The sequence below is a fragment of the Hemitrygon akajei genome, chromosome 28, assembly GCF_048418815.1.
Source record: "Hemitrygon akajei chromosome 28, sHemAka1.3, whole genome shotgun sequence".
In the NCBI taxonomy this organism is placed as follows: domain Eukaryota; kingdom Metazoa; phylum Chordata; class Chondrichthyes; order Myliobatiformes; family Dasyatidae; genus Hemitrygon; species Hemitrygon akajei.
The window spans coordinates 31,655,630-31,679,765 of NC_133151.1; the positions used below are offsets into that span (position 1 = coordinate 31,655,630).

Consider the following 24,136-nt stretch of genomic DNA (forward strand, 5'->3'; position numbering starts at 1 on the left):
GACTGGTTGTCTGGTGAGGAGAGTCTGGGCTTGTGATTTCTGTTTTTTACTGGCTCCATGTACTTATAAACCATAAGACCAAAAGATATAGGAGCAGAAGAAGGCCATTCAGCCCATCGAGACTGCTCTGCCACTTAATCATGGTCTGATCCTTTTCTTCCAGTCATCCCCACTCCACTGCCTTCTCCCCATACCCTTTGATTCCCTGGCTAATCAAGAACCTATGAATCTCTGTTTTAAAGTAATATTCTGTCATCCACTTAACCCGAAACAAGAGCGTGTGGGCCATGGCAGTCAAAGCTGAAACTGGGCATGGCACCGGATGATGATGATTCTGTCATACCGTCTGACAGAATAACTAATGCAGCCTAAATAGACATTTAATGGTAGCCATTCACCAGAAATGCACCAGAGAACAGGGAAACACTTCCCGTTCTCTCCAAGTCTGCAAACTCTTAGCCAAAGGTACTTTACACACACACACACACACACACACACACACACACACACACACACACACACACACACACACACACACACACACACACACACACACACACACACACACACACACACACACACACACACACACACACAATCACACTCACACCCCGAACCTTCGTTTCTCGCATAACGTACTGACAATTTTACTTCCGTCCAGAGTCTTCATTTTCGGTATTTTCTCATGTTTTTAATCAGCACATGTAGCCTACTCCCGACCATTGCTCAGACATGTTGCTGAAGTTAGCAATATTCTTCTGAATACCCTCAGTTAACCTACCGGGATGAAGATGTTTATCACAATAAGATATGAAATTGATCATTACCGTGAAATCCACAGCAGCATCTACCTCAGTCCTTCTGCCCTCATCGGAGGACCCTCCTCATCCAAACCCGTTCCTTCCGAAGCATTTTCCTTTCATTTCTTGCAAAAATCCATTCCATACGATCACTGAGCTTCCCATCATCGGCTCCGCTCAGTCACATTACAAGTGGTCAAACCGTCAGCATCCGTCACTGTCGCCGCAACACTCTCCGGTTGACGAACCCCCCCCCCCCGTGACCGGTCGCCTTCCAGAACTCAGTTCTGATTGCCGGGTCGAGGCGTCGCCCGGATCTCTCCGCTCCACCACCCCAATTTACCGTATCGGGCCCGGGTATTCCCTATTTCGGTCTGCTTTAAAGCCGCTACTGCCGATGGGCGAGAGAATGGGACTGCGCATGTCTTCAGCTGCACACTGTCAATCGGATATAAGGAGCCTCACTACGCATGCGTTCACCCGTCACCGCTGAGCGAAGCTCTGCCAGACCTTCCCCCAATTCACTGTATTAGATTCTGAGCGGTGGTTTTAGGGACTGCGGGAGGGGCCGGATGGCTATAAACCCGGAATTAAATATATGTCCACATGGATTGTTCTCTGCAAAGTGTTTCAGGTGTCCATTTGCCTGTCTTCTCCACACAGTCACGCAGCCACACTGAAGGAGACGTGCAGGAGTTGATAACTCACAGCAATAGTCCCGGTTTAATGAGTTCGGAGTGACGGATTCGGTCACTGAGTATAACTCCGATCGGCGCTTCGATAACCACTCGCTGAGGGAGTGTCTGGGGAAAGAGGTTGAACCCAACGTCCCATGTTCTCGGAAAACTCTCCCGTTCCAGACTCAATGCAGACTTGTTCCATAGTCTCAATGATCACCTTTACTTATTGTACACAAATAGTCCTGTACATCAAGTTAATATTTGAATCAGCTAACTGTCTCCCCACGGGGGATTGAACCACGGTCTCCCACGTAGCGGGCCGCGATACTAACCACGAAACTAAAGAGGAATATACAAGGATATGGAATCTGTCACACGGATTTCAGGGTACCGGAGAGCTCACAGAGTCAGCCTGACGTTTGTTTGTTGAGTGTGGATCTGGCGTTTTTTATTCATCCCCTTCTCACTGTGTGACTGGAGGGGTCTCAGGATTCTTTAGCGATCCCGTCACTTACTGTGTTCAACGACTGGGCAAAGGAAGGGCTTCCATCAGTGTGTGGTTTGAAAGTACAATTATAATCAGGATATGTTTATCCATTTGGTGATGCGCGAGGCAGGATCCCATTAGTAACTCTTCGACTCGGTTCTCACTCAGTCTGACTCCTGGAGTATGCTCGCTGTGGGTTGTATAACTCCGGTTTGTTGGGGATGGCGACATTAATTTACTGGAATAGGACCTGCAGCAGAGTAAGGAACGATCCGACAGAAAACAACTTGGAAACTGATCGAGTCACAGGGAACTGAGGGAAGCCTCACTACTCAAAGCTTCTGTTACGTCATTGAGAGTTGGTGGTATAGTGGTGAGCATAGCTGCCTTCCAAGCAGTTGACCCAGGTTCGATTCCCGGCTATTGCATGTTGTACATTTTTAGACTACATAACAAATAAACATTTTACATAGATACGGTCTGCGCGCGACACACGCTAATTCAAATGTAAATTGATCGTTCATTATCATTCACTGTGTCGTGGATCAGAGATGGAATTAACGTCCCTCAAGAGTTTCCCGTTAAATCCTGTTCTGACTCTAATCCAGATTCCACAAGAATGGACACTTCACAGGAAAGATCGGCAGGGTTTGTAAAGCGTCTCCCGGATGTTGCCTGATTAAAGTATTTGAGCTTGTTTACCTTCATTGGAATGTCAGAGCCTGAGAAGAAACTTGACCGAATTATGAGGTAGGAAACTATGAGACACCGATAGGGCAGATAGTCAGAATTGGTTTCCCAGGTACAGTATTCTAGAGGGAATATATTTAAGGTCGGAGTGGGAGAGCGTTTAAAGAAGATGTGCGGCTCACGTTTTTAGACGGGCTGGGGTGGGTGCTTGGAACGGGCTGCCAGGTTCAGAGACGGAAGGGTGTACGATGTTCTTCGATCAGCATATGAATATGTTAGTGTGGAGCGACATGGATAGAGACACAAAGAGAAAACAGCAGATGATGTAATTTCAAGCCGCAGAGAAAATATTGGAGGAACTCAGCAGGCCAGGCAGCAGCTGTGTAAAAAAAAAATAGTCGACGTTTCGGGCCCAGTCCCTTCATCTGGACTGGAGGGAAAAAAACGATGAGGGATCAGAGTTAGACGGTGAGGAGAGGGGAGGAAGAAACACCCGATAGGTGAAAACGGAGGGGTGGGGCGCTGGTGAATTAAAGACTTGAGATGCTGATTGGTGAAAGGGATACTGGGCTGGAGAACAGAGAATCTCATAGGAGAAGACTGAAGGCCATGGAAGAAAGAAAAGGGGGAGGAACACCAGGGTGAGGTGCTGGGCAGGTAACTTATCTGGTCAGAGAGGGAAAAGAGAATGGGCCTTGGTGAAGGGGGCATTACCAGAAGTTCGAGAAATCGATGTTCATGCCACCAGGTTGGAGGTCACCCAGACGAAATATAATGTGTTGCTCCTCCACCCTGAGTGTGGCCTCATCGCGACAGTACAGGGGGCCATGGGCTGCCATGTTGGAATTGGAAAGGGAAGTGGAATTAAAGCAGGAGGCCACTGGGATATGTTGCTTTTACTGGTGTACGGAGTGTAGGTGCTCAGTAACGTGGTCTCCCAATCTGTGTCAAGTCTCACCGATATACAGGAGGCCACACCTGGAGCACTGGATACAGTAGATGACCCTAAAATACTCACAGCTGAAGTGTCGCCTTACCTGGAAGGATCGCTTGGAGCCCTGAATGGTAATGAGGACGGATGTGTAGGGGCAGGTGTAGCACTTGTTTCACTTGCAAGGGTAAGGGCCAGGAGAGAGATCAGTGGGAGGGACGAACGCACATGGGATTCACATGGGAACCCTGCAGAAAGTAGAGGGAGGAGGGAAAGATGTGTTTGGTGGTGGCATCCCGCCGGAGATGGCGGAAGTTACAGAGAATTGTGTGCTGGAGGCGGAGGAAGAGAGACCACTTCTTTTGGAAAAAAAAACACGCTATCCCCTTCGCTATTGAATGAATCGCCTTATCCTGAGAGCAGATGCGGCGGAGATGAAGGCGTTGAGAGAAGGAGCTGGCATTTTTACAAGTAACGGGGTGGGAAGAGGTATGGTCCAGGTAGCTGTGTGAGTCTGTCTGGTTATAATAGACATCAGCAGATACACTGTCTTCAGAGATGAAGACAGAGAGATCGAGATAAGGGAGGGATGTGTCAGACATGGGCCAGGTAAAAGTTTGTGCAGGGTGGATGTTGGAGGCAAAGTTAATGAAGTGGATGAGTTCCACAGGAAACAGCAGCAATGCAGTCATTTATGTAGTGTAGGAAACGTTAGGGAGAGATACCAATGTAGGCTTGCAAGATAGACTGTTCCAAGTAGCCGACAAACAGACAGGTAGAGCTCGGACCCATGCCAATGTCTGTGGCTACACCTTTTGTTTCTAAGAAATGGATGGAGTCGAGGGAGAAATTATCGAGTGGGGACAAGTTCCGCCAGTCGGCGCTGAATGGTGATAGAGGGGAGCTGGTTGAGTCTGGTATCCAGATGGTTCCAGAGTAGGATAAGATGGACACTTGAGTTCGCAATCTACTCTGTTATGTTGCTGCACATAATTATCTGTGCTGTGCATTCTCCATTGTTGTTAAATTTTATTCTGCATTTTGTTATTGTTTTATATCGGTCTCTCAATGCACTGTGTAATGATTTGATCTCTATGAACAGTGTGAAAGAGGAACATTTCACTGTATGTCGGTACGTGACAAAAACAATTTTAATTCCCACTGAACGTGATGGGGCTGCAGTACGGAACGCCGGTCTCCGGACAGCGGAGCGTTTCCATGCGGGTAATACAGCGCGCAGCAAAAGCTGCTGGATCACTAGCGTCCCTGGGTGGGCTCGAACCACCAACCTTTCGGTTAACAGCCGAACGCGCTCACCGATTGCGCCACAGAGACAAGCTGGAAAAGGCTCCCATAAATGGTCCATTCCGGCGTTGGAAAATGCTGAATGGTAATCGATGCTGTGACCCGGCTTTTCATAATCTGCATGAATGGTTTGCCCAGAGGGTGACGGACAACATAAAACAGAGAACGCTGGAATCACTTACTTGTCAGAATTAGAAGCGGAAATACAAATAGATTCCCAGTGCATTGATAAAACATTCGGCTACGATTACACACTTCTCAAGAAAGGGCATTTTATATCGGACGTAATCACTGTGTCCCGGGACGGATGAGGACAGCACCGATCCCGGGGTCAGAAAAACAGGACTGTTCCTGACCTAAAAGCTGAAACTGTCGGAAATACTCCGCAAGTTATGAAGCGTCTGTGGAGGGAGAAACAGAGTTCACGTTTCATGTCGATGACATTAGACGGAAGGAGTCTCACGGAGTCTCTGCAGGGTGGCCTGAGCTGGGTGAAGACACCGATTCCACTCGCCCTCTCCTTTCTGACTCTTTCAACTGGAAACTTTAAATCGAGCGTAACGACAACCATTGTTTAACAATTAAAATGTGGCAGAGGCGCATGAAGCAAATATTTCCGGAAACATCGTTTTCTGTCACCACGTGTTACGCCGAATGACTCAAAGATACAGAGTCGCTGAGGGGAGACTTCACGAAGCTGAACACAAAGTCCCTTCCTATCGGGTGACTCTCCCTTCCCGGGATCACTGCAGATCGATTGTTCCACATCCCCAAAGAACCGATCGCTTCAACCCCAAACTCGGATATAACATGTTTAACTCTTCTCAATTTACTTTGAAAATTCGAGTTGCAATTACATTTATAGAGACAGCAAAACCATTTTCCTGTCGTGGAAATTATCCCCAGTCTTCCCCGTGACAGACGGGGATACTAACTAGGAAACAAACAAGAAACCAATGCGAAAGAGCGGTTTGACATTGGGTTGTCCGAGCACAGGATACTTCAAAGGGTCACCTCGAAGTTTGTTCGTTGATTGTGGCGCCGGGGCTCTTCACACTGTTACGTATTCAGGCAACAATAAATATATCTGTGTTAGGCAAGGGTTTTTATAACAAATAACACGTTTATTAAACACTGAAAACAAACCCCCCAAAAGTAAACAAACACTAACGTAACCGGAAAACAGCTGCTGTGCGGCAGCTCAAACAGTTCTTAAAGCGATGCAGCTCTAACAGTTCTTAAAGCGATGTTGCAAAAACAGTTGTTTAAAGCGATTTTGCCAAAAGTTCAAAATGCTCAGTCCATTTAAAAGGAAGGACTTTTTAAGGCGATTTAAATTCTCTTCCACGTCGTTCTCCTTCAATCCCCGGCGTCGAACTCTTCCCACGAAGAAATTTTATGAAACAAAACGGCTTAAAGGCACTGACCTTTCCTTTATCACACTGTACTCAATCTCCTGCTATCCCGCAGAGATTAACAAGAGAACAGTCAACGAAATCCTTCCGAATGAGGATCACACAAGGTCGAACCCATTCCAGCGTCGAAATTCGATTCTCCTCAATCTTTAACTCCCGAACTTTTATCTTCACTCTCCACAGTAAAGAAACTGCTGGCAATGACCTTTTAAACTTTAGGTATTAGATAAAACTTCATTTTTCAACTAAACTGCGTCATCACATTAAATCACGCAGTGGCATGAAGTCAGCTTGGCAAATCCAGCCACGAACTGCCCCTCCCCACAGGGTGGGGTCCTCCTCTTATACCCTGTAAAAAAAACCTGTCACATGACCTCTACTGGCGGGAAAATGACGTCACTCCACCATCACAAGACCATTACCTCAAGTCCAGTATAACTTCAACCCCAGTCACGTGACAAGGGTACCACTGTCACGTGTCACGAGACGTAACAACACATACACTTCTTCCTGTGCGACGGGAGAGGCCTCGGAATCGCTTCCAATTCAGCTGTTCCTTGTGTAAAGCTCCCATTCCGGCCAGAATTTGTGCTGGGGGGAGGAACATTCATGAACAGGATTTAACTGATGCAGGGAAATATCTTCCAGATTTTCCACTTCGTCCACACTGGAAAGTTGGGCTCTAGTTCTACTCCCTAAATATAGGCAGGCACTGACGTCCGCAGTATCAGTACTGAGGACTGAAAAGGTATGGACAAGGGAGGTGCAGCGGCACTTGCAGGACCTCTTTGAATCTGTGAAAGGACTGTATTCAGAGATTCATCTTCGCGTCTCAATGGGAACGCCACAGTTGTCACTGACTTCATTAAAACATGTGTGGATGAGTGTGTGCCTACGAAACCATACTATATATACCAGAATCAAAAGCCTCGGATAAAGCAGAAATGCCCATCTCCGACCATCGCACACATTTGATTTAATCTCGTCCTTCATTTCTGCTTCCATTATTCAACTGAAAGCCGGTGGATTCCCTTGTATCTACGCATAATGTGACAGGTCGCGCTGTTAAAACGCACTGATAAATGATGAATACAGTAGAAGATGGTTTCGATCCATCGACCTCGGGTTTATGGGCCCATCACGGTTCCGCTGCGACACTGTGCTACACAGAGTCATTGGAATTGCTGTGCCATGAATGTTGTGCAATGTTTTTTCAATGTCCCCACTGATACAGCAAGGACCCGTTCTAACTCTCCCGTATGTTACAGGCTTATCACGTATTTCAATGACGGAAATAGAAGGTGAGCCTATTTATCAACATTCATCGGTCCATTTACAAAAATTCAGTGGAGATGCCGGGGATTGAACCCGGGACTTCATACATGCGAAGCATGCGCTCTCCCACTGAGCTACATCCCCACTATAAAATTTATGGTGAAATCCTCCATCTGATCCCATGAAACCATAAGATTTTGGAGCAGACTTACTCTATGTGGCCCATCGAGTCTGCACTACCATTTGGCCATGGCTGATCCATTTTCACCTCCTGAGCTCCAGTCCCCAGCCTTCTGCCATAACCTTTGATGCCGTGTCCAACCAAGAACATATCAAGCTCTGCCTTAAATACCCCCAACGACCTGACCTCCACAGATGCCTGTGGTGATACATTCTACAAATTCACCTGCGTCTGCATCTCTGTTTTAAATGGACGCCCTCTACCTGCGACTGTGACCAATTATCTTTGACTTCTCCACCGTAGGGATTATCTTTTCCCACATCTACTCTGTCTAGGCCTTTCAACATTCGAAAGGTTTCAATGAGATCCCACCTCATCCCTCCAAACTCCAGTGAGTACAGACCCAGAGCTATCAAAAGTTCCTCATTTCCTCAAACAACCCTTTCCTTTCCGAAGTCATCCTTGTGAACCTCCTCTCCAATGCCAGCACATATTTTCTAAGATGAGGAGCTCAAGACCGTTCAAAATACTTCCCCTTAAGGAAACCATTCTTATGTTGCCCAATCTTACCCTGTGACACCAAGTACTCCATCATCTCACCCTTAGTCCCAAATCTGAGTAGCAAATCACAAAGGCTGGACGTTGAACGATAGAAAACAGAAGTTGGAGTGGGCTACTCGGCCTTTCGAGTCCGCTCCGCCATGCGTTACAGTGGACAGGATTCGAACCTGCACAGAGAAAACCCAATGGATTACCCCTCGGCTTCGATGACTATCTTCTCCACATGCGACTGGGACAGCAGAGATCCAGAGTCAGAGAAACAGAGTTGATCCTGAACTAAAAGTGGAATTTGCTGGATATACTCAGCAGGTACGTCAGCATCTGTGAAGGGAGAAACAGTGTTCATATTGTACACAGTTACCTTTCACCCTAAACTCCATGCAGGCATTTTGGTGGAGGCGAACTCAATTATAGCGGCGCAGGGTCCTTCACGTTGCGATCACATACCCCAAGATCCCCGTGTGGGACTCAGCAGCAGGGACAATGGCGCATGCCGTTTCCCTGCTGTCCTGGAGAAGGCGGAACCGGGTTTCCTTCCTGAGGCACTGATCTACGTGTGCTGAGGGAGCTCCCACTGGGCTCTCAAAGACGGAGCTCCAGGACACTGGTCTGGTGCCCTGGCACAGATGGATATAGAAAGTGTGCAGGGTAGCAGGGCCGGCGTCCGGATTTGTTTCATTTTTGTCCACTCCTCTGATCCATCCGACTGCCTGACTGGGCCGCTTCTGAGGGCGGTCACCAGATAACAATTTTGCCGTCTGATAGACTTACATCCAGTGGAAAACGAGTGAGGTTGTGTGCTCCGAGAATTCAATAATCTTATAAAAGCCAAATATAAGCAATAAATAGTGGGCAATAGGAACTCGGAGAACACGTTCAAAGTCCAAAATAGTATCATTATCTAATTACGTATATGTCACCATCTCCTCATCTGACATCCGTGTACCTGCTGGCCTTCAGAGTAGATCTGAGCAATACAACAGCATCAATGAACAAAACGCTACACCATTAAAACGATTAATGTCCTCAAATCTCTCCGCTTCCTTCTGGATATCAGGCCCAACCAGCTCTCCTCTACCACCATTCACCTCCGTCAGGCGAACGTCCTTACTCAATAATTTCTCCTTCGACTCCTTCTATTTCCTTCGAACAAAAGGTGTAGCCAGAGACACCGGCATGGGTCCCAGATATGCCTGTCTGTCGGCTACGCAAGCCCACATTGGTACCTCTCCCTAACTTTTCCTACGCTACATAAACGACTGCATTGCTGCTGTTTCCTGCACCCATGCGGAGCTCATCCACTTCATCAGCTTTGTCTTCAACTTCCACTCTGCTCTCAAATCCACCTGTCTCTGCCTCTGAAGACAGCTCGTCTACTGACGTCTATTTTGAACACAGGGACTCTCACAGCTAGTTGGACTATACCTCTTCCCAGCCCGTTACTTGTAAAATGTCACAGCATCTGCTCTCAGGATGAGGCGTTTCGTTGAAGAACAAATGAGATTATCGTCTTTTTTTTTCAAAGAAATGGCCTTTCCTTCCTCCACCATCAAAGCTGCCCTCAACAGAATCTCTTCCATTTTGAGCACGACTGCCACCACCCCATCCTCGCTCCCCCCACCAGGGATAAGATTCGTCTTGCCCTCACCTACCTCCCCCCTCTCAGCCTCCAGCACACAATTTGCTGTAATTTCTGCCATCTTCGGCGGGATCCCACCACCAAACACATCGTTCCCTCCCCCCTCTACTCTCTACTTCCTACAGGGATCGCTCCCAACGTGAATCCCGTGTGTGTTCGTCCCTCACACCTTTCCCTCTCCTGGCCTTTATCCTTGCAAGTTAAACAAGTGCTACAGCAGCCCCTACACCTCCTCCCTCACTAACATATATGGTCGCCAGCAGTCCTTCCAGGTAAGTTGACACTTCTCCTGTGAATCCTTTGAGGTCATTTGCTGTATCCAGTTCTCCCGGTGTGGCATCCTGTATATCAGTGAGACCTGGCACAGACTGGGAGACCACTTCGCCGAGCACCTACACGACATCCAGCAGAGAAAGAGAGATCTTCCAATGGCCATCCATTTTAATTCCACTTCTCATTGCAATTCCGACAGCAGTCCATGGCCTCCTCTACTGTCGCGATGAAGCCACACAGATTGGGAGAGCAACACATTATATTCCGTCCGTGTAGCCTCCAACCTGATGGCATGAAATGATTTCTCGAACTTCCGGTAATAACCGCTCTTTCACCAATCCCCATTCCCCTTTCCCTCTCTCACCTTATCTTCTTACCCGTCCATTACCTCCCTCTGGTCATCCGTTCCTCACCCCCCCCCCACACTTTTCACTCTTCCATGGCCTTCTGTCTTCTCCTATCAGATTCCGCACTCTCCAGTGCACTATCTCTTACAACAATCGACGTTCCAGGTCTTCACCCACTTCGCATCCCCGCCGATTTCACCTATCACCTTGTGTTTCTTCCCCTCACCGTCTAATTCTGATTGCTCATCATTTTTTTTCTCTCCAGTCCTGATGAAGTGACTCAGCCCAAAATGTCGACTGTACTCATTTTCACAGATGCTGCCTGGCCTGTTGAGTTCTTCTGGCATTGTTTGTGTGTTGCTTGGATTTCTATCATCTTTTGATTTTTTCTTTGTGCCTCTATCCATGTCACTCCAAACTAACATATTCATGTGCTGATCTAAAAACATCTGTAACACTTACCCAACAGGCTGGTATATGTCTAGGGGAAAAAGAGATCCAGCCACACACCAACCCACCTCCCGTACACGCAGGTGCTGTGAGAATCGAGTTTATGCCTCGCGCCCCGCCGGCAGTATCAAACTCACAACAAATACCGTTATGAAATACACTTTAAAGAGTTTACTAAAATTAAAAGAGTATTAGGCAGTACAATATATATATATATATATATATACAAGAAAAAAACAAAAGGCGCCAACTTATCAAAGTTCAGTCAGTTTAGTGCACATCGGTGGAGCTCATCCAGCGAACCATTCGACTCCTCGGTGGTCGTCCTCCCGAAACTCCCACTTCGGACTCCCCGGTGGTCTCCCGAGCGCACGTCCTCCTTCCTCGGCGTCTCCCTCCGGACTCCCCAAGCCCGCGCAACCCCTCTCCCCAAGTTCCCAGCCTCACAAAACACAATAACATTCCCCATTGATTAACAAATGAATACAATTACCATATCAGCCATTCTAAAGCGAAACAACGGCAAGAGAAACTTTTAACAGACAAAGAAGCATTCCTACTCGTAACAAACCAAAGAAGCCCTTTTTAGTAACATACACAGGACATTGTACATTCTCTCCCCACCAGCAAATGTCATGCCCTCATGGCATTACTAGAGTTCCCCAAAGCTTCTTGCAACACCCAAAACCCAACCCAAGTGCAGAAAGCAGTGACATAACTACCCAGAGCAGTAGAAATCACACTCGGTTCTCCGGGTACCACATATGTCAACCGCTCTGGGGGGCGCCTAATCCTCTGAGATCTCCATACCCCTTCTGCCCCCCTGGGCTCCCTCTCCACCTGCGAACCCACTGTCTCGGACACCCCAGGTCTTCCTGACAGACCCTCACCCCCTTCCTCACGGGGGTCTTCCCTCACCTGAGATCTCTCCGGCTCACGCTCAGGCTCCACCCTCTCTCCCACCACTGTTGGCTGCCTCTCCATCTGGCCCTCAAGACCTTCCCTCCTCTCACCCAATTCAGTATGGGAAGGGCCAGGCGCCTCCTCTCCGGGTACTGGAGCACCAGCGAATGGGAACAGGGGCCACTCATCTGAGTCGTCCTCTTCCGAATCGGTAGCCAGAGAGGGACCCGTCCCCGCTCTTCAGCAGTGGTCTCTTCCCTTTCTCTGTGCCCTGGCAGAGTCCTTGTACTGGGCGTAACCTCCCACTCTGGCTCCATATCCACCTGCACCGCTTGACCCAGCGGCAGCAGGTGATTCCGATGGAGTACCTTGATAGGCCCTTTCCCATCCTCAGGTTTCACCCGGTAAACTGGCAGGTTCGGCATCTGGCTCTCTATTACATAGGGGCTGGCCGCCCATCGGTCTGCCAACTTGTGCTTACCAGGGAGTCCCAAATTCCGTAAAAGGACCCGGTCGCCCGGCAATATTTGAACAAACTTCACCTTTCGATCATACCGCATCTTATTCCTCTGATTTTGTTTAGTAGCCGCCGCCTCGGCCAACTCGTACGCCCGCTGTAACTCCCTCTTCATGTCGGACACATACTTTAGATGGGACTTCCCGGGTAATTCACCCACTTCACCCCCAAAACACAAGTCAATGGGCAACCTCGCTTCCCGCCCGAACATCAGATAATAGGGCAAAAATCCTGTAGCATCATTGCGAGTACAATTGTAACAGTGAACCAATTGTCCAATATGACGACTCCACCTGCTTTTCTGCCCAATCTCCAGCGTCCCGAGCATATCCAACAGGGTCCGGTTGAACCTCTGTGGCTGCGGATCTCCCTGTGGGTGATACGGGGTAGTCCTGGATTTCTCAACCCCAAGCATAGTCAGTAATTCATGGATAAGGCGGCTCTCAAAGTCCCGCCCCTGATCGCTATGGATTCGCCTGGGAAGGCCGTAATGAACAAAATACTTCTCCCATAACACCTTCGCCACTGTCGTCACCTTCTGATCCTTAGTGGGAAATGCCTGAGCATAGCGAGTGTAATGATCGGTAATGACTAAGACATTCGCGGTGTTGCTGGTGTCAGGTTCAATCGACAGAAAATCCATACATACCAGGTCCAGAGGTCCCGCACTCTGCAAGTGCGACAGTGGAGCCGCCAACGCGGGCAGGGTCTTCCTCCGGATGCAACGACTGCAGCCCCTATAGTATTCTTCGACTTCCCCCCTCATCCGGGGCCAGTAGAACCGGTCTTTGAGTAATCCATAGGTCTTTTCCACCCCCAAGTGTCCAGAATCATCATGTAAGGCCTGGAGTACAGCCTGCCGATACTCCTCCGGCAGGACCAGTTGCCAACAGTGGGGTTGGTCCGGAGGCGCCGTTACCCGGTACAAGATTTTGTTCTTTAACTTCAACCGAGTCCACTCCTTCAACAACAGGGGCACGACTGGGTATTTCGCCTTCTCAGCCAACGCCCCATCCCCCCTCTCGACCGCTCTCCACACTGTGCCAATGCCCGGGTCATTTTGCTGAGCAGCGTCCACTTCCCCCGGACTCAGTTCCGGCAACTGTTTAGTCCGTAGTGCGGTCAGGTCACAGTAAGCTAGGGGTATGGCGTCGTCAAAAACCCCCAAATGGTCCACGGCTCGTTCCAGCCTCCCTCTTCCCTCGGCCTTCACGGTGATAGCAAACTGGCACATCGCCTTCACTCCAGGGGCAGGGACACTCTCCCACTCCTCATCCCTCTCCTGTTCCCCCGGCTCCCGACGAGACAAAGCATCCGCATCGATATTCTTGCTTCCGGGCCGGTACCTCAGGCTGAAATCATATACCGACAAGGCCGCCAGCCACAGATGTCCTGTGGCATCCAGCTTTGCCGAAGTCAAAATATAAGTGAGCGGATTGTTATCCGTTCGCACCTCAAACTTGGCTCCGTACAGGTAATCGCCCAACTTGTCCACCACCACCCACTTCAGCGCCAGGAACTCCAACTTGTGAGTGGGATAGTTTCTCTCCGATGGCGACAAGCTTCGGCTGACAAAGGCTACTGGCCTCAATGCTTTGCCATGCTCCTGGTACAGAACAGCCCCGAGACCCTCTCGACTGGCATCCGTGTGCAGCACATAAGGCTTCTGGGGATCGGCAAAAGCAAACACCGGGGCCTGGGTCAGCGCCCTTTTCAAAGATCGGAACGCATCTTCACATTGATCATCCCATCTCGAGCCAAAAGGTTCCGCCGGGTTCCAGTATCCTCCAGCGTCCTGCCTCTGGTCCCCCGTCCGTTTCTTCCCCACCGGGGGAGAGCCACACAACAGCTGAGTCAACGGATGACACACTTTGGCGTATCCTTTCACAAATCGCCGGTAATACCCACAGAACCCCAAAAATGAGCGTAGAGCGCCCACTTTCTGGGGTCTCGGCCAGGTGGTCACGGCCTCTATCTTGGTTGGGTCAGTAGCCACTCCCTCTCGCGAAATGATATGACCAACGTAGCTAACCGACGTCTTGCAGAACTGGCATTTGTCCATGGAAAGCTTCAACCCTTCTTCATTAAGCCGGCCCAACACCTTCAACAGCCTCTCCTCATGTTCCTCCAAAGTCGATCCAAACACTATCAAATCGTCCAGGTACACCAGCACCTCTAACAGATTCATATCCCCCACAGTTCTCTCCATGAGCCTCTGGAAGGTGGCTGGGGCTCCCGATATGCCTTGGAGCATTCGTTCGAACTGAAAGAACACCAGCGGGCAGATAAAAGCGGTCTTCTCTTTATCGGCCGCACTCATTGGGATCTGGTAATACCCACTTCTTAAATCCAGCGCACTGAACCACTTCGCACCGCTCAGGCAGGCCAGCGCATCCTCGACTCTTGGGACAGTATATTGATCAGGGACAGTTCGCCGATTCAACGTCCTGTAGTCAACACACATGCGCACTCGCCCATTCTTCTTCCATGCCACCACTATTGGGGACGCATAAGGACTTCGGGACTCAGCTATGATTCCGGCCTCCTTCAACTTGCGCAGGTGCTGCCGCACGTCCTCAACATCTGCCGGAGCCAGCCGCCGGGATCTCTCTCTGAACGGGGTGTCCTCCGTCACTCGGATGGTGTGGCGAGTGCTTTTGGAGCAGCCAACATCAAACTCGCCCTGAGAAAAAAAACAGCTTCCATCTTCAGCATCTTCTCCACTAGTCTGTGTTTCCACTCCGGCGACACAGGGTAATCCCCAAAGTTAAAGACTTCAGCGGTCAGCTCCCTTCGATGTTCCCATCCTTCCCCGATAGGGGTCCTCACTGGTGCGCTAGACATTACCGTCACCGGGAACAGATGTGCCAGCGGCATTCCCCTCTTAAAGGTGATGTCTCTTGCCGTGGTGTTCCTGACACTTATAGCTATACGCCTCGCATGTCCCACCCCTGGTCTCTGCACTTCGGGCCTCACCAGCGACCCGCCGGAAATCGTGTCTCCCCTTCAAGATCGTCCGGGGCGTCTACTAACAGGGCTTCGCCCGTCGGCACTCCTGGGAATCTGGGGGTCCCCATCACTAGTGCTACCTCCCCGGGTCGGATCACCTTGGGCCTCGTCTGCGTACACCACACCGTCCCGCGTTTACACTCTGGGTCCAGTCCTAGTGAGGCAACCCCTTCTTCGAACACTGCTCGAAACACTGGATGCACCGAGAGGGTCTCCAGAAAGTCTTCCCCCGCTTTCTCCTTACAAGCTCCCAGGAGCCGTCGCACAACGGGGGAATTAGTCCCCACCAGGAGGGCAGCACCACCAGTTTCCACCGGGTCAGGACACAACAACACCAACGTCTCAATAGCTTCGGACACTCCCACATCGACCTCCGAGAACTCCAATCTCACCGATAGGTACCCATCGTACGGGTAGTCACCCTCGCTCACACCCCAAATCTGCAGGGCGTCAAATGGGGTTACGGGCAAATGCTTTAGATATTGGTGGTAGAAAGACCGGTACAATAAGGTCACCTGCGATCCCGTATCCAGAACGGCTTTTGTGTAAACTCCCTCTATCCGTAGACCCACACTGGCACGGGGTCCTACCAGCCCATCTGGAATAGAGGGGTGGGCACCCGGTGGTCCCCTGGCTGATCTCTGGGAACGTGTTCCTCCAGAGGCTCCAGTCCGTTCCCTCACTGAGCCTCTCCTAAGTTTCCCGACACCTCCCCCTTCTTAGTCGCAGGGGGGCTTGTCCTCCGCGGAACTCCTTGTCTCTCACAATCCCACCTAAAGTGTCCCTCCTCTCCACAGCTATAGCACACCCTCGGCCGCCCACAGTCCCGCCTGAAATGCCCCTCTTTCCCACAGTTAAAGCACACGCTGCCTGCCGCCCCTCCTCTCCCAGGACGACTCCCACTCCCAACCCACTGCACTGGTCGCCCCTGAGAGTGGGTACCTCCCCTGTCCCTCCCCTCCAGAGGGGATTCTCTACCCCTCGGTGGGTTGTCCTTCCTCCACCCAGCCACCACTTCCTGTATCACTGAGGATCGCTCCCGTAGGCCCGCGCCCCTTTTCCGCCCCAACGCTCTCTCCTCCTCCCGCACCTCTCTAATCAATTGCCCGAACGATGGAGGGGGGCCTTTCCTATAAGCCTGCCTAATAGTCCACGCCACCTTGTCCTCCTCCAGAGAGCCACTGAATAACTGACTCATCATCACGCTAGCCACTTCCCGTGCCTTCACTAACCCCGGCGCCGCAGCCCCGAGAGCATCCTCTCCATCCTAAATATGTACTCGGAGAGCTTTTCCCCTCTCCATTGTTCCAGGCGTTGGAACTCTGCCAAAAGCAGCCAGGGTTCCCCTGACAACCCAAACGCTCTCTCCAAAGCTTCTATACATTCCTCCACTGAGGCCCCAGACTTTTCAGCTTTCCATTCCCGAACTGTTTTGGCTGCTAAACCCCTCAAACTTCCCACCAATCGCTGCCGCTTCTCCTCCTCCGAGCCTGGCCACTCCTCTAACATCAAGGACGTATGCTCGATCCAGGTCTCATAGTCCACCTCCCCGTCTGGAGTAGGCTTGGCTCGGGAGAACACCCCCAGCTTCAGCCTTGGCCTCTCGGCCACTCCCACCAGGGAGTTAAGTGCGGCTGCCAGCTCGGAGGCTTCCACCCTACCTGGTGAGCGGGGCCTAGTCACGACTCCCTCCTCCCTCCTCCCTTTGCTAGTACCTGCCACCTCTCCGGTGTTTTCCTCTAGCTCTAGCTCCTCCTCCAATGTCTCCTCAGCCTCATCCTTGGAGAGGGTGTGGAGCCCCCACAGCCCCTCCTCCCCCGGTACACTGACCGTCACGGCAGTTCCAACGTCCTGACGTCAGCACTCGTACTAACTATCACCCAGCTAGACTCCATCTCTTTACCACACCGTCGAGCTATCAATTCTACCTGCCCCATACCCTTCACCAAACTTAACCCCCGCACTACCGCGTCTCCCGAGACACGAAAATCCACTCCGCTCACTATGCATGCGTACTGTGCCGGTACACCTTCAAATCGGCACCAGTGAACAATTTTCTCTCTCTCCATTACCCTCACTACCTGCGCGATTCCACAGCCCTCTGACAATCCAATCCCGGACGAGCCCCCACAAATGTAACACTTACCCAACAGGCTGGTATATGTCTAGGGGAAAAAGAGATCCAGCCACACACCAACCCACCTCCCGTACACGCAGGTGCTGTGAGAATCGAGTTTATGCCTCGCGCCCTGCCGGCAGTATCAAACTCACAACAAATACCGTTATGAAATACACTTTAAAGAGTTTACTAAAATTATAAGAGTATTAGGCAGTACAATATATATATATATACAAGAAAAAAACAAAAGGCGCCAACTTATCAAAGTTCAGTCAGTTTAGTGCACATCGGTGGAGCTCATCCAGCGAACCATTCGACTCCTCGGTGGTCATCCTCCCGAAACTCCCACTTCGGACTCCCCGGTGGTCTCCCGAGGCACGTCCTCCTTCCTCGGCGTCTCCCTCCGGACTCCCCAAGCCCGCGCAACCCCTCCCCCCAAGTTCCCAGCCTCACAAAACACAATAACGTTCCCCATTGATTAACAAATGAATACAATTACCATATCAGCCATTCGAAACAACGGCAAGAGAAACTTTTAACAGACAAAGAAGCATTCCTACTCGTAACAAACCAAAGAAGCCCTTTTTAGTAACATACACAGAACATTGTACACATCGTACATCCTACCGTCTCTGAACTTGGCAGCCTGATCCAAGCACCCACCCTACTCTGTCTAAAAACGTGACCCGTACATCTTCTTTAAATTCACTCCTACTTTATCATTTAATTCATACCCGCTGGAATTTCACATCTCTACCTGGGAAAACAATTCTGACCATCTGCCCAGTCTATGTCTCCCGTAATTTTCTACCTCATAATTCTGTCACCTCCTGTCTTCTCACACTGCTTATGGAGATCTAATCGTTACACAGTGCTTTGAGAGAGAGCAATATAAAACAATACGAGAATACAGAATAAGTTTTAACAGCGACAGAGAAAGCACAGTGCAAATAGATAATTAAGTGAAGCATGATAACGGGGTAGATTGTGAGGTCAAGTGTCCATCTTATCGTACTCGGGTACTATGCAATGGACATAACGGCGAAGCTGAAGCTATCCATGAGGCTATAGTACGTGTTGTCATATACTTTTAGCCGGATCGATGAAGGGTAAAGAGACAATACCCGGGGCACATGATATTGTTTTGTCTGGAGTGTGTAAGATCCACTTCTCATTGACCATAAGTTTACGTTTCTTCGAGCGACATTCTTCGAACTAACGGAATTGCCGGGTGTAATATCGTGGCTTTGATTTAATATTGGGTCACTGTTCATTCAGTTGGAGTCTAATTGGTTTCATCCCGCATAGGAAATGGGAAGAAAACTGAACAAGGACGATCAGCTATAATAGCCTTGAATGGTGGATCAGGCTAAATGCGCCGAATGGTTGTCGCCATCTGCTATTCTTTGTATTCCAGTATCTACGTTTTGTGCTCAAGACGTGCTATACTGGGAGAATTGGACTCCTGAAAGGTGGAGTTCAATGGAGATGTAGCTCAGTGGTATGGCGTCCCGGGTTCAATCCGCGGCATCTCCAGGCCGATATGGTAAACTTGAATTTTAAGCTGTGACGGGGAAAGTTTCTGTAGGGGTGGGCTCATATTCTCTCCAGCCACAGAGTTTCAGGAGAGATATATCCAACATGGATAACTCCCCTCCAATATTTCCCCCGCTAATTGCCAGACGCGCTGCTCTTGCTGACACAAGACATTCGCAGCTTCTCCAACGAGAGAGTAAGAGCACCGTGATTCTGGGAGTGAGTATAATGGGCGGCCTAATCTGGTCGCTCAAAACCACCACCTCAGTCAAAGAAAGCAATATAGCGCCACCACTTCCTGCGCAGATTGAGGCCAGCGAGGTTTCCTCATCCTCTATTCTAACTATATTTGTTTTACAGGAGCGGCACTGATAGTGTTCTAACCACTTGCTTTTCCATCTATTTCGCGATTTCCAAGGCATCTGACGGCAAGACCCTACAAAGCATTGCGAGGACTGCTAACAGGCAGAAGCTCAGTTTCACAGCGAGACCCAGTGAGTTGCGGACTTCTCAACACGACGGAATTCTGACCTTCATTCGATCATATGGTCGGATTGGGAGGTGAACGAGACTCGGGATTGGACAAAATAAATCCCGGAGTTTGAGTGTTTTGTCCGCTGCACTCCAGACTGTGGCCACTCCTAGTAACATCGAAGGCTGTCCAAAATTACACACGCAAACTACTGGATGAAACCAACGGGTAAGGCGGCATTTTTGTAGGGTCTCGTCCTGGAATATCGACTGTATCAGACTCTCCATAGATGCTGCCTGCCCTGATGATTTCCTCCAGAATTTTGTGTGTTGTCTTCTCGATTTCCAGTAGTTACAGAATCTCCTGTGTTTATAATCGAAATAACACCCAAAAACAAAGAGAAGGAAGATAAAGAGACAAAGAAGGTCCTCTTACCCATCGAACAAATAAAATCGGGCTTCCGCTGGAATGCCGATGTCTTCCCAACCCCACACCAACACTCTGCAATTCCGTGTCTCTCAGGCCCCATCACCAGTTATTGGGTCCTCGGAGACTCCATCTTCCTCTCCCTCTTTCCTGAACACCCCAAACCTCCCTTCCCTTCAGGCGCTACCAACCAGCTTCACTCCTCCAATCCCAGCTCTCATCCATACCGGTTCTTCATCATCCACTGCGACCTTCCCCTCTCTGAGGCAGAATATTCTCTTTCCAGTAAGAGCCTCACCTTTGTACCCCTGCGGCCACACCTCAGTGACTTCCCCGCCCGCCATGACGCTCAGCTCTTGTTCCGTTGCCCCCGTGTGCGGGCCTATTTCCTCCCTAAGGACTCTTCACCCAGCATCGATAACCTCTTTTCTCGTCCTCAACCTGGACACCCCGTTTTGGTCTTCTGCCTGCTCTGGATCTTTTCATTCCCAACTACTCAAAGGACATGAAACGTCTCGACTTCACCAGTCCTCTCTCCAAATCCTACTCACTGCTTCCAAACCTTCTGCTCTCCACTTTCTCCGCACTAATCCTCAACTCATCATCAAACACGCAGATAAGGGAGTGCTTGCAGTAGTAGTGGCGGACTGACTCTACCTTGCTACCAGCGACAGCTGCAGGCACCTCCTATTACTTAGCCCTCGAACAATACCACACTAAGGAGCACCAGACCATTTCAAACGCATCGTCACTGATCTTATTAAATCCGTGGCTCTCCCATCGACTGACACGATCCACATAGTCCCCTTACCCCGCACCTCCCGTTTCTAGCGCAAGATTCACAAACCTGTCTGTCCAGGTAGGCCCATTGTTTCTGTTTGTTTCAGCCGCAGTGACCTTAGCTCTGTATACGCGACTCAGTTTTATCCGCACTGGTACAGTCCCTTCCTACATACAACCGTGACACTTCACTCGCTTGTGACCTTTTAAATGCTTTCAAGTTCCATGGCCCTGATCATAATATATTCACTTTGGATGTACAGTCCCTATATACCTCTACTGCTCACCAGGAAGGCCTCTAAGCTCCCGCTTCCATCTGGACACAAACAGCTCCCCTTCACTATCATTCATCCCCGTCTGACAGAACGTCCTCACTCTTAATAAATTTTCCTTCGGCTCCTCTCACTTCCTTCAAATCGAAAGCGGTAGCCATGGACACTCGCATGAGTCCCAGCTATGCATGCCTGTCTGTGTGCTATGGGGAACAGTCTATGTTCCAAGCGTACATTGGTAACGTTCCCTAACTTTTCCTACGCTACATCAACGACTGCATTGCTGCTGTTTCCTGCACCCATGCAGAGCACATCTACTTCACCAGCTTTTCCTGCAACTTCCACTCTGACCTCAAATTTACCTGGTCCATATCCGACATCTCCTCCCCTTTATCGATCTCACTGTATCTGTGAAATCAGCTTATCTACGAATGTATATTATCAACCCAGAGACTCTCACAGCTACCTGGATTATACCTCTTATTTGTAAAACTGCCATTCTCAGTTCCTGCATCTCCGTCACATCTGCTCTCAGGACGAAGCGTTTCATTCGAGAACGAAGGAGATATCGTCTTTTTGTCGAAGAAAGGAGCTTCCCTTCCTCCCACCATCAACGCTGCCTTCAACCAAATCTCTTCCATTTTGCGCACATCTATGCTCACCCCATTCTCCCGACATTCCAGCAGGGATAGGGTTCGTCTTGTCATCACCCACCTCCCCACCAGACTTCGTGTCCAGCACACAACTCTCTGGAACTTCCGCCATCTCCAGCGGCATCCCAGCACCTAACACATCCTGCACTCTCCTCTCCACTTTCTGCTCTCCACCTGAATCTCTTGTCCGTTCGAGACTCCCACTGATCTCTCTCCTGGCACTCATCCTTGCAAGTGAAACAAGTGCTACCTCCTCCCTCACTACCATTCAGGGCCAAAAACAGTCCTTCCAGGTGAGGCCACAGTTCACCTGTGAGTCCATTGGTATCATCAACTGTACCCGGAGCTCTCGGTATGGCCTACTGAATATTGGTGCAACCTGACGCAGAATACAAACTCGCTTAGCAGAGCACCTACACTGCGTACACCAGAAAAAACCCGAACATATCCCAATGGCCATCCATTTTAAATCCACTTCCTATTCCAATTCCGACAGGCCTCTCGCGATGAGGCCACGCTCAGGTCGGAGGAGCAACAGATTATATTATGTCTGTGTAGCCTCCTACCTGTAGGCATGAATTCGATTTCTCCAAACTTCCGGTAATGCCTTTTCCTTCACCAGTCCCCATTCCCTTTACCCTCTCTCACCTTATCTCTTTACCTACCCATCACCTCAGTCACGGAAACCCACACCCCTTTTTTTTTCTCTTCCATGGACTTCTGTCCTCTCCTATCAGATTTCCCGTTCTCCAGTCCATTATATCTTTCACAAATCAACGTTCAATGTTTTTACTTCACCACCCCGCCGCCGGTATCATCTATCACCTTGTGTATCTTCCTCCACTCCCCCCACTCTCTAACTCTGATTCCGCATCGATTTTTTTCTCCCGTCCTGATGAAGGTCTCGGCCCGAAATGGCGACTGTACTCTTTTCCATAGATGCTGCCTGGCCTGCTGAGTTACTCCAGCATTTTCTGTGTTGCTTGGATTTCCATTACTGCGGTTTTCTCTTTGTGCCTCTATCCATCTCGCTTCACTATTGCATATTCATGTGCCGATCTAAACACATCGGATATCCTTCCGTCTCAATGTCCCAGTTGTCAACATCTCAGAGGATCTGACCGGGGTCCAATATATTGATGCAATCACAAAGGAAACACATGAGTGTTTCTGCGACGGTGGGAGTTTGAAGATATTTGATATGTCATCAAAAACTTTTAAAATCCCAGAGATATTGAAGAACTACATTCTAACTGTTTGCTTTACATTTTGGTGCAGAGCCTCCAGTACACAAGAGCGAAAGAAGCTGCTGTGAATTGTTGAATCTGCCGGCTTCATCGCGGAGACAACCCCACTCCTTCGAGGATATCTTCAAGAGCAGGCGCCTCACAGAAGGGGCACCCCTCTCTAAGGGCCCTTACCACCAAGAACACGCTCTTTACCCGTTGCCACCATTAGTATGAAGGTGCTGGAGGTGGAAGAAAAACATGTAACTATTGAGCATACTGCCTCGCCACAAATGGTATGCCATGAGTCCAGATAACAACACAAAAATGATACAGAATATGATCAGCTCCTCCGCTATCTACCAACGCATTGATGGGGTGGACCTGCTGTAGGTGTTGTTGATAATATCCATCAGTGTCTTGCCATCTGAAAATAAGCCGATAAGTACAAATATTTGCAGCCTTGGTTGTATCCGGAACGGCGACTACATCAGAACGCCCCTCGATCTTACTGGATTTCATTCCAGCTGTGAAGCCTGATGGGCTCTATTTGGATTATTTATTTTGCTATTATGAATGTTTGTATGTGGCAAGAAGCGAGGAAGCAATCAATGTGACTGAAGATGACAGAATCCTTCAGACATCAATTTCTGTCGTTTGTATCGGGAGAAGGTGTGAATGCCGGGAAATAACCGGAAAGCGCAGGGAATGGAGTGGCTGTAAATTACATGATGGAAATCTGTAATGCAGCAGTGAAGCAAGAATCTGAAACTTCATTACAGAAGCAGGATTAACATCGGCAGTGTTTAAAAGAAAATAACAGGTGGTATCGAAATGGCGGTAGGAATATTTCTAAATGCTCATAATAAGAAGCCAAGGAAAAACACAACAAAATAGATGCAGAATACGAAAACAAAATCAAAACACTGTGGAACCACATAAACGATGAATAATGAAACGAAAACGAGACGGAATCAAAAGGGATCTCAGCCAGTAAAGAATAATGTTGAAAAGTTATAGTAAAGGTAAAAAAAAACGAACAAAGCGATTTATATTGGCGTTGAAATTATAAGCAGGAAATAAGTAGTGAGGTTTGCGTGAATGACAAGAACACCAAATATGTGTTTTCTATGAATGATTCGAGATCAAAGTTATGGGGCTAGAGTGATGTTGCAGAAACAATGGACGG

The 24,136-nt window shown here is 49.3% G+C and overlaps 2 non-coding genes and 1 pseudogene across 2 annotated transcripts; 1 reads left to right on the top strand and 2 right to left on the bottom strand.

Moving 5' to 3' along the window:
• Positions 1–24,136, top strand: part of LOC140717854 (uncharacterized) — a 966,201-nt pseudogene that overhangs the window by 229,991 nt on the left and 712,074 nt on the right.
• Positions 4,850–4,923, bottom strand: trnan-guu (transfer RNA asparagine (anticodon GUU)). The gene has a single exon. It is a non-coding gene; the product is annotated as a tRNA-Asn (tRNA).
• trnaa-cgc (transfer RNA alanine (anticodon CGC)) lies at positions 7,656–7,727 on the bottom strand. The gene has a single exon. It is a non-coding gene; the product is annotated as a tRNA-Ala (tRNA).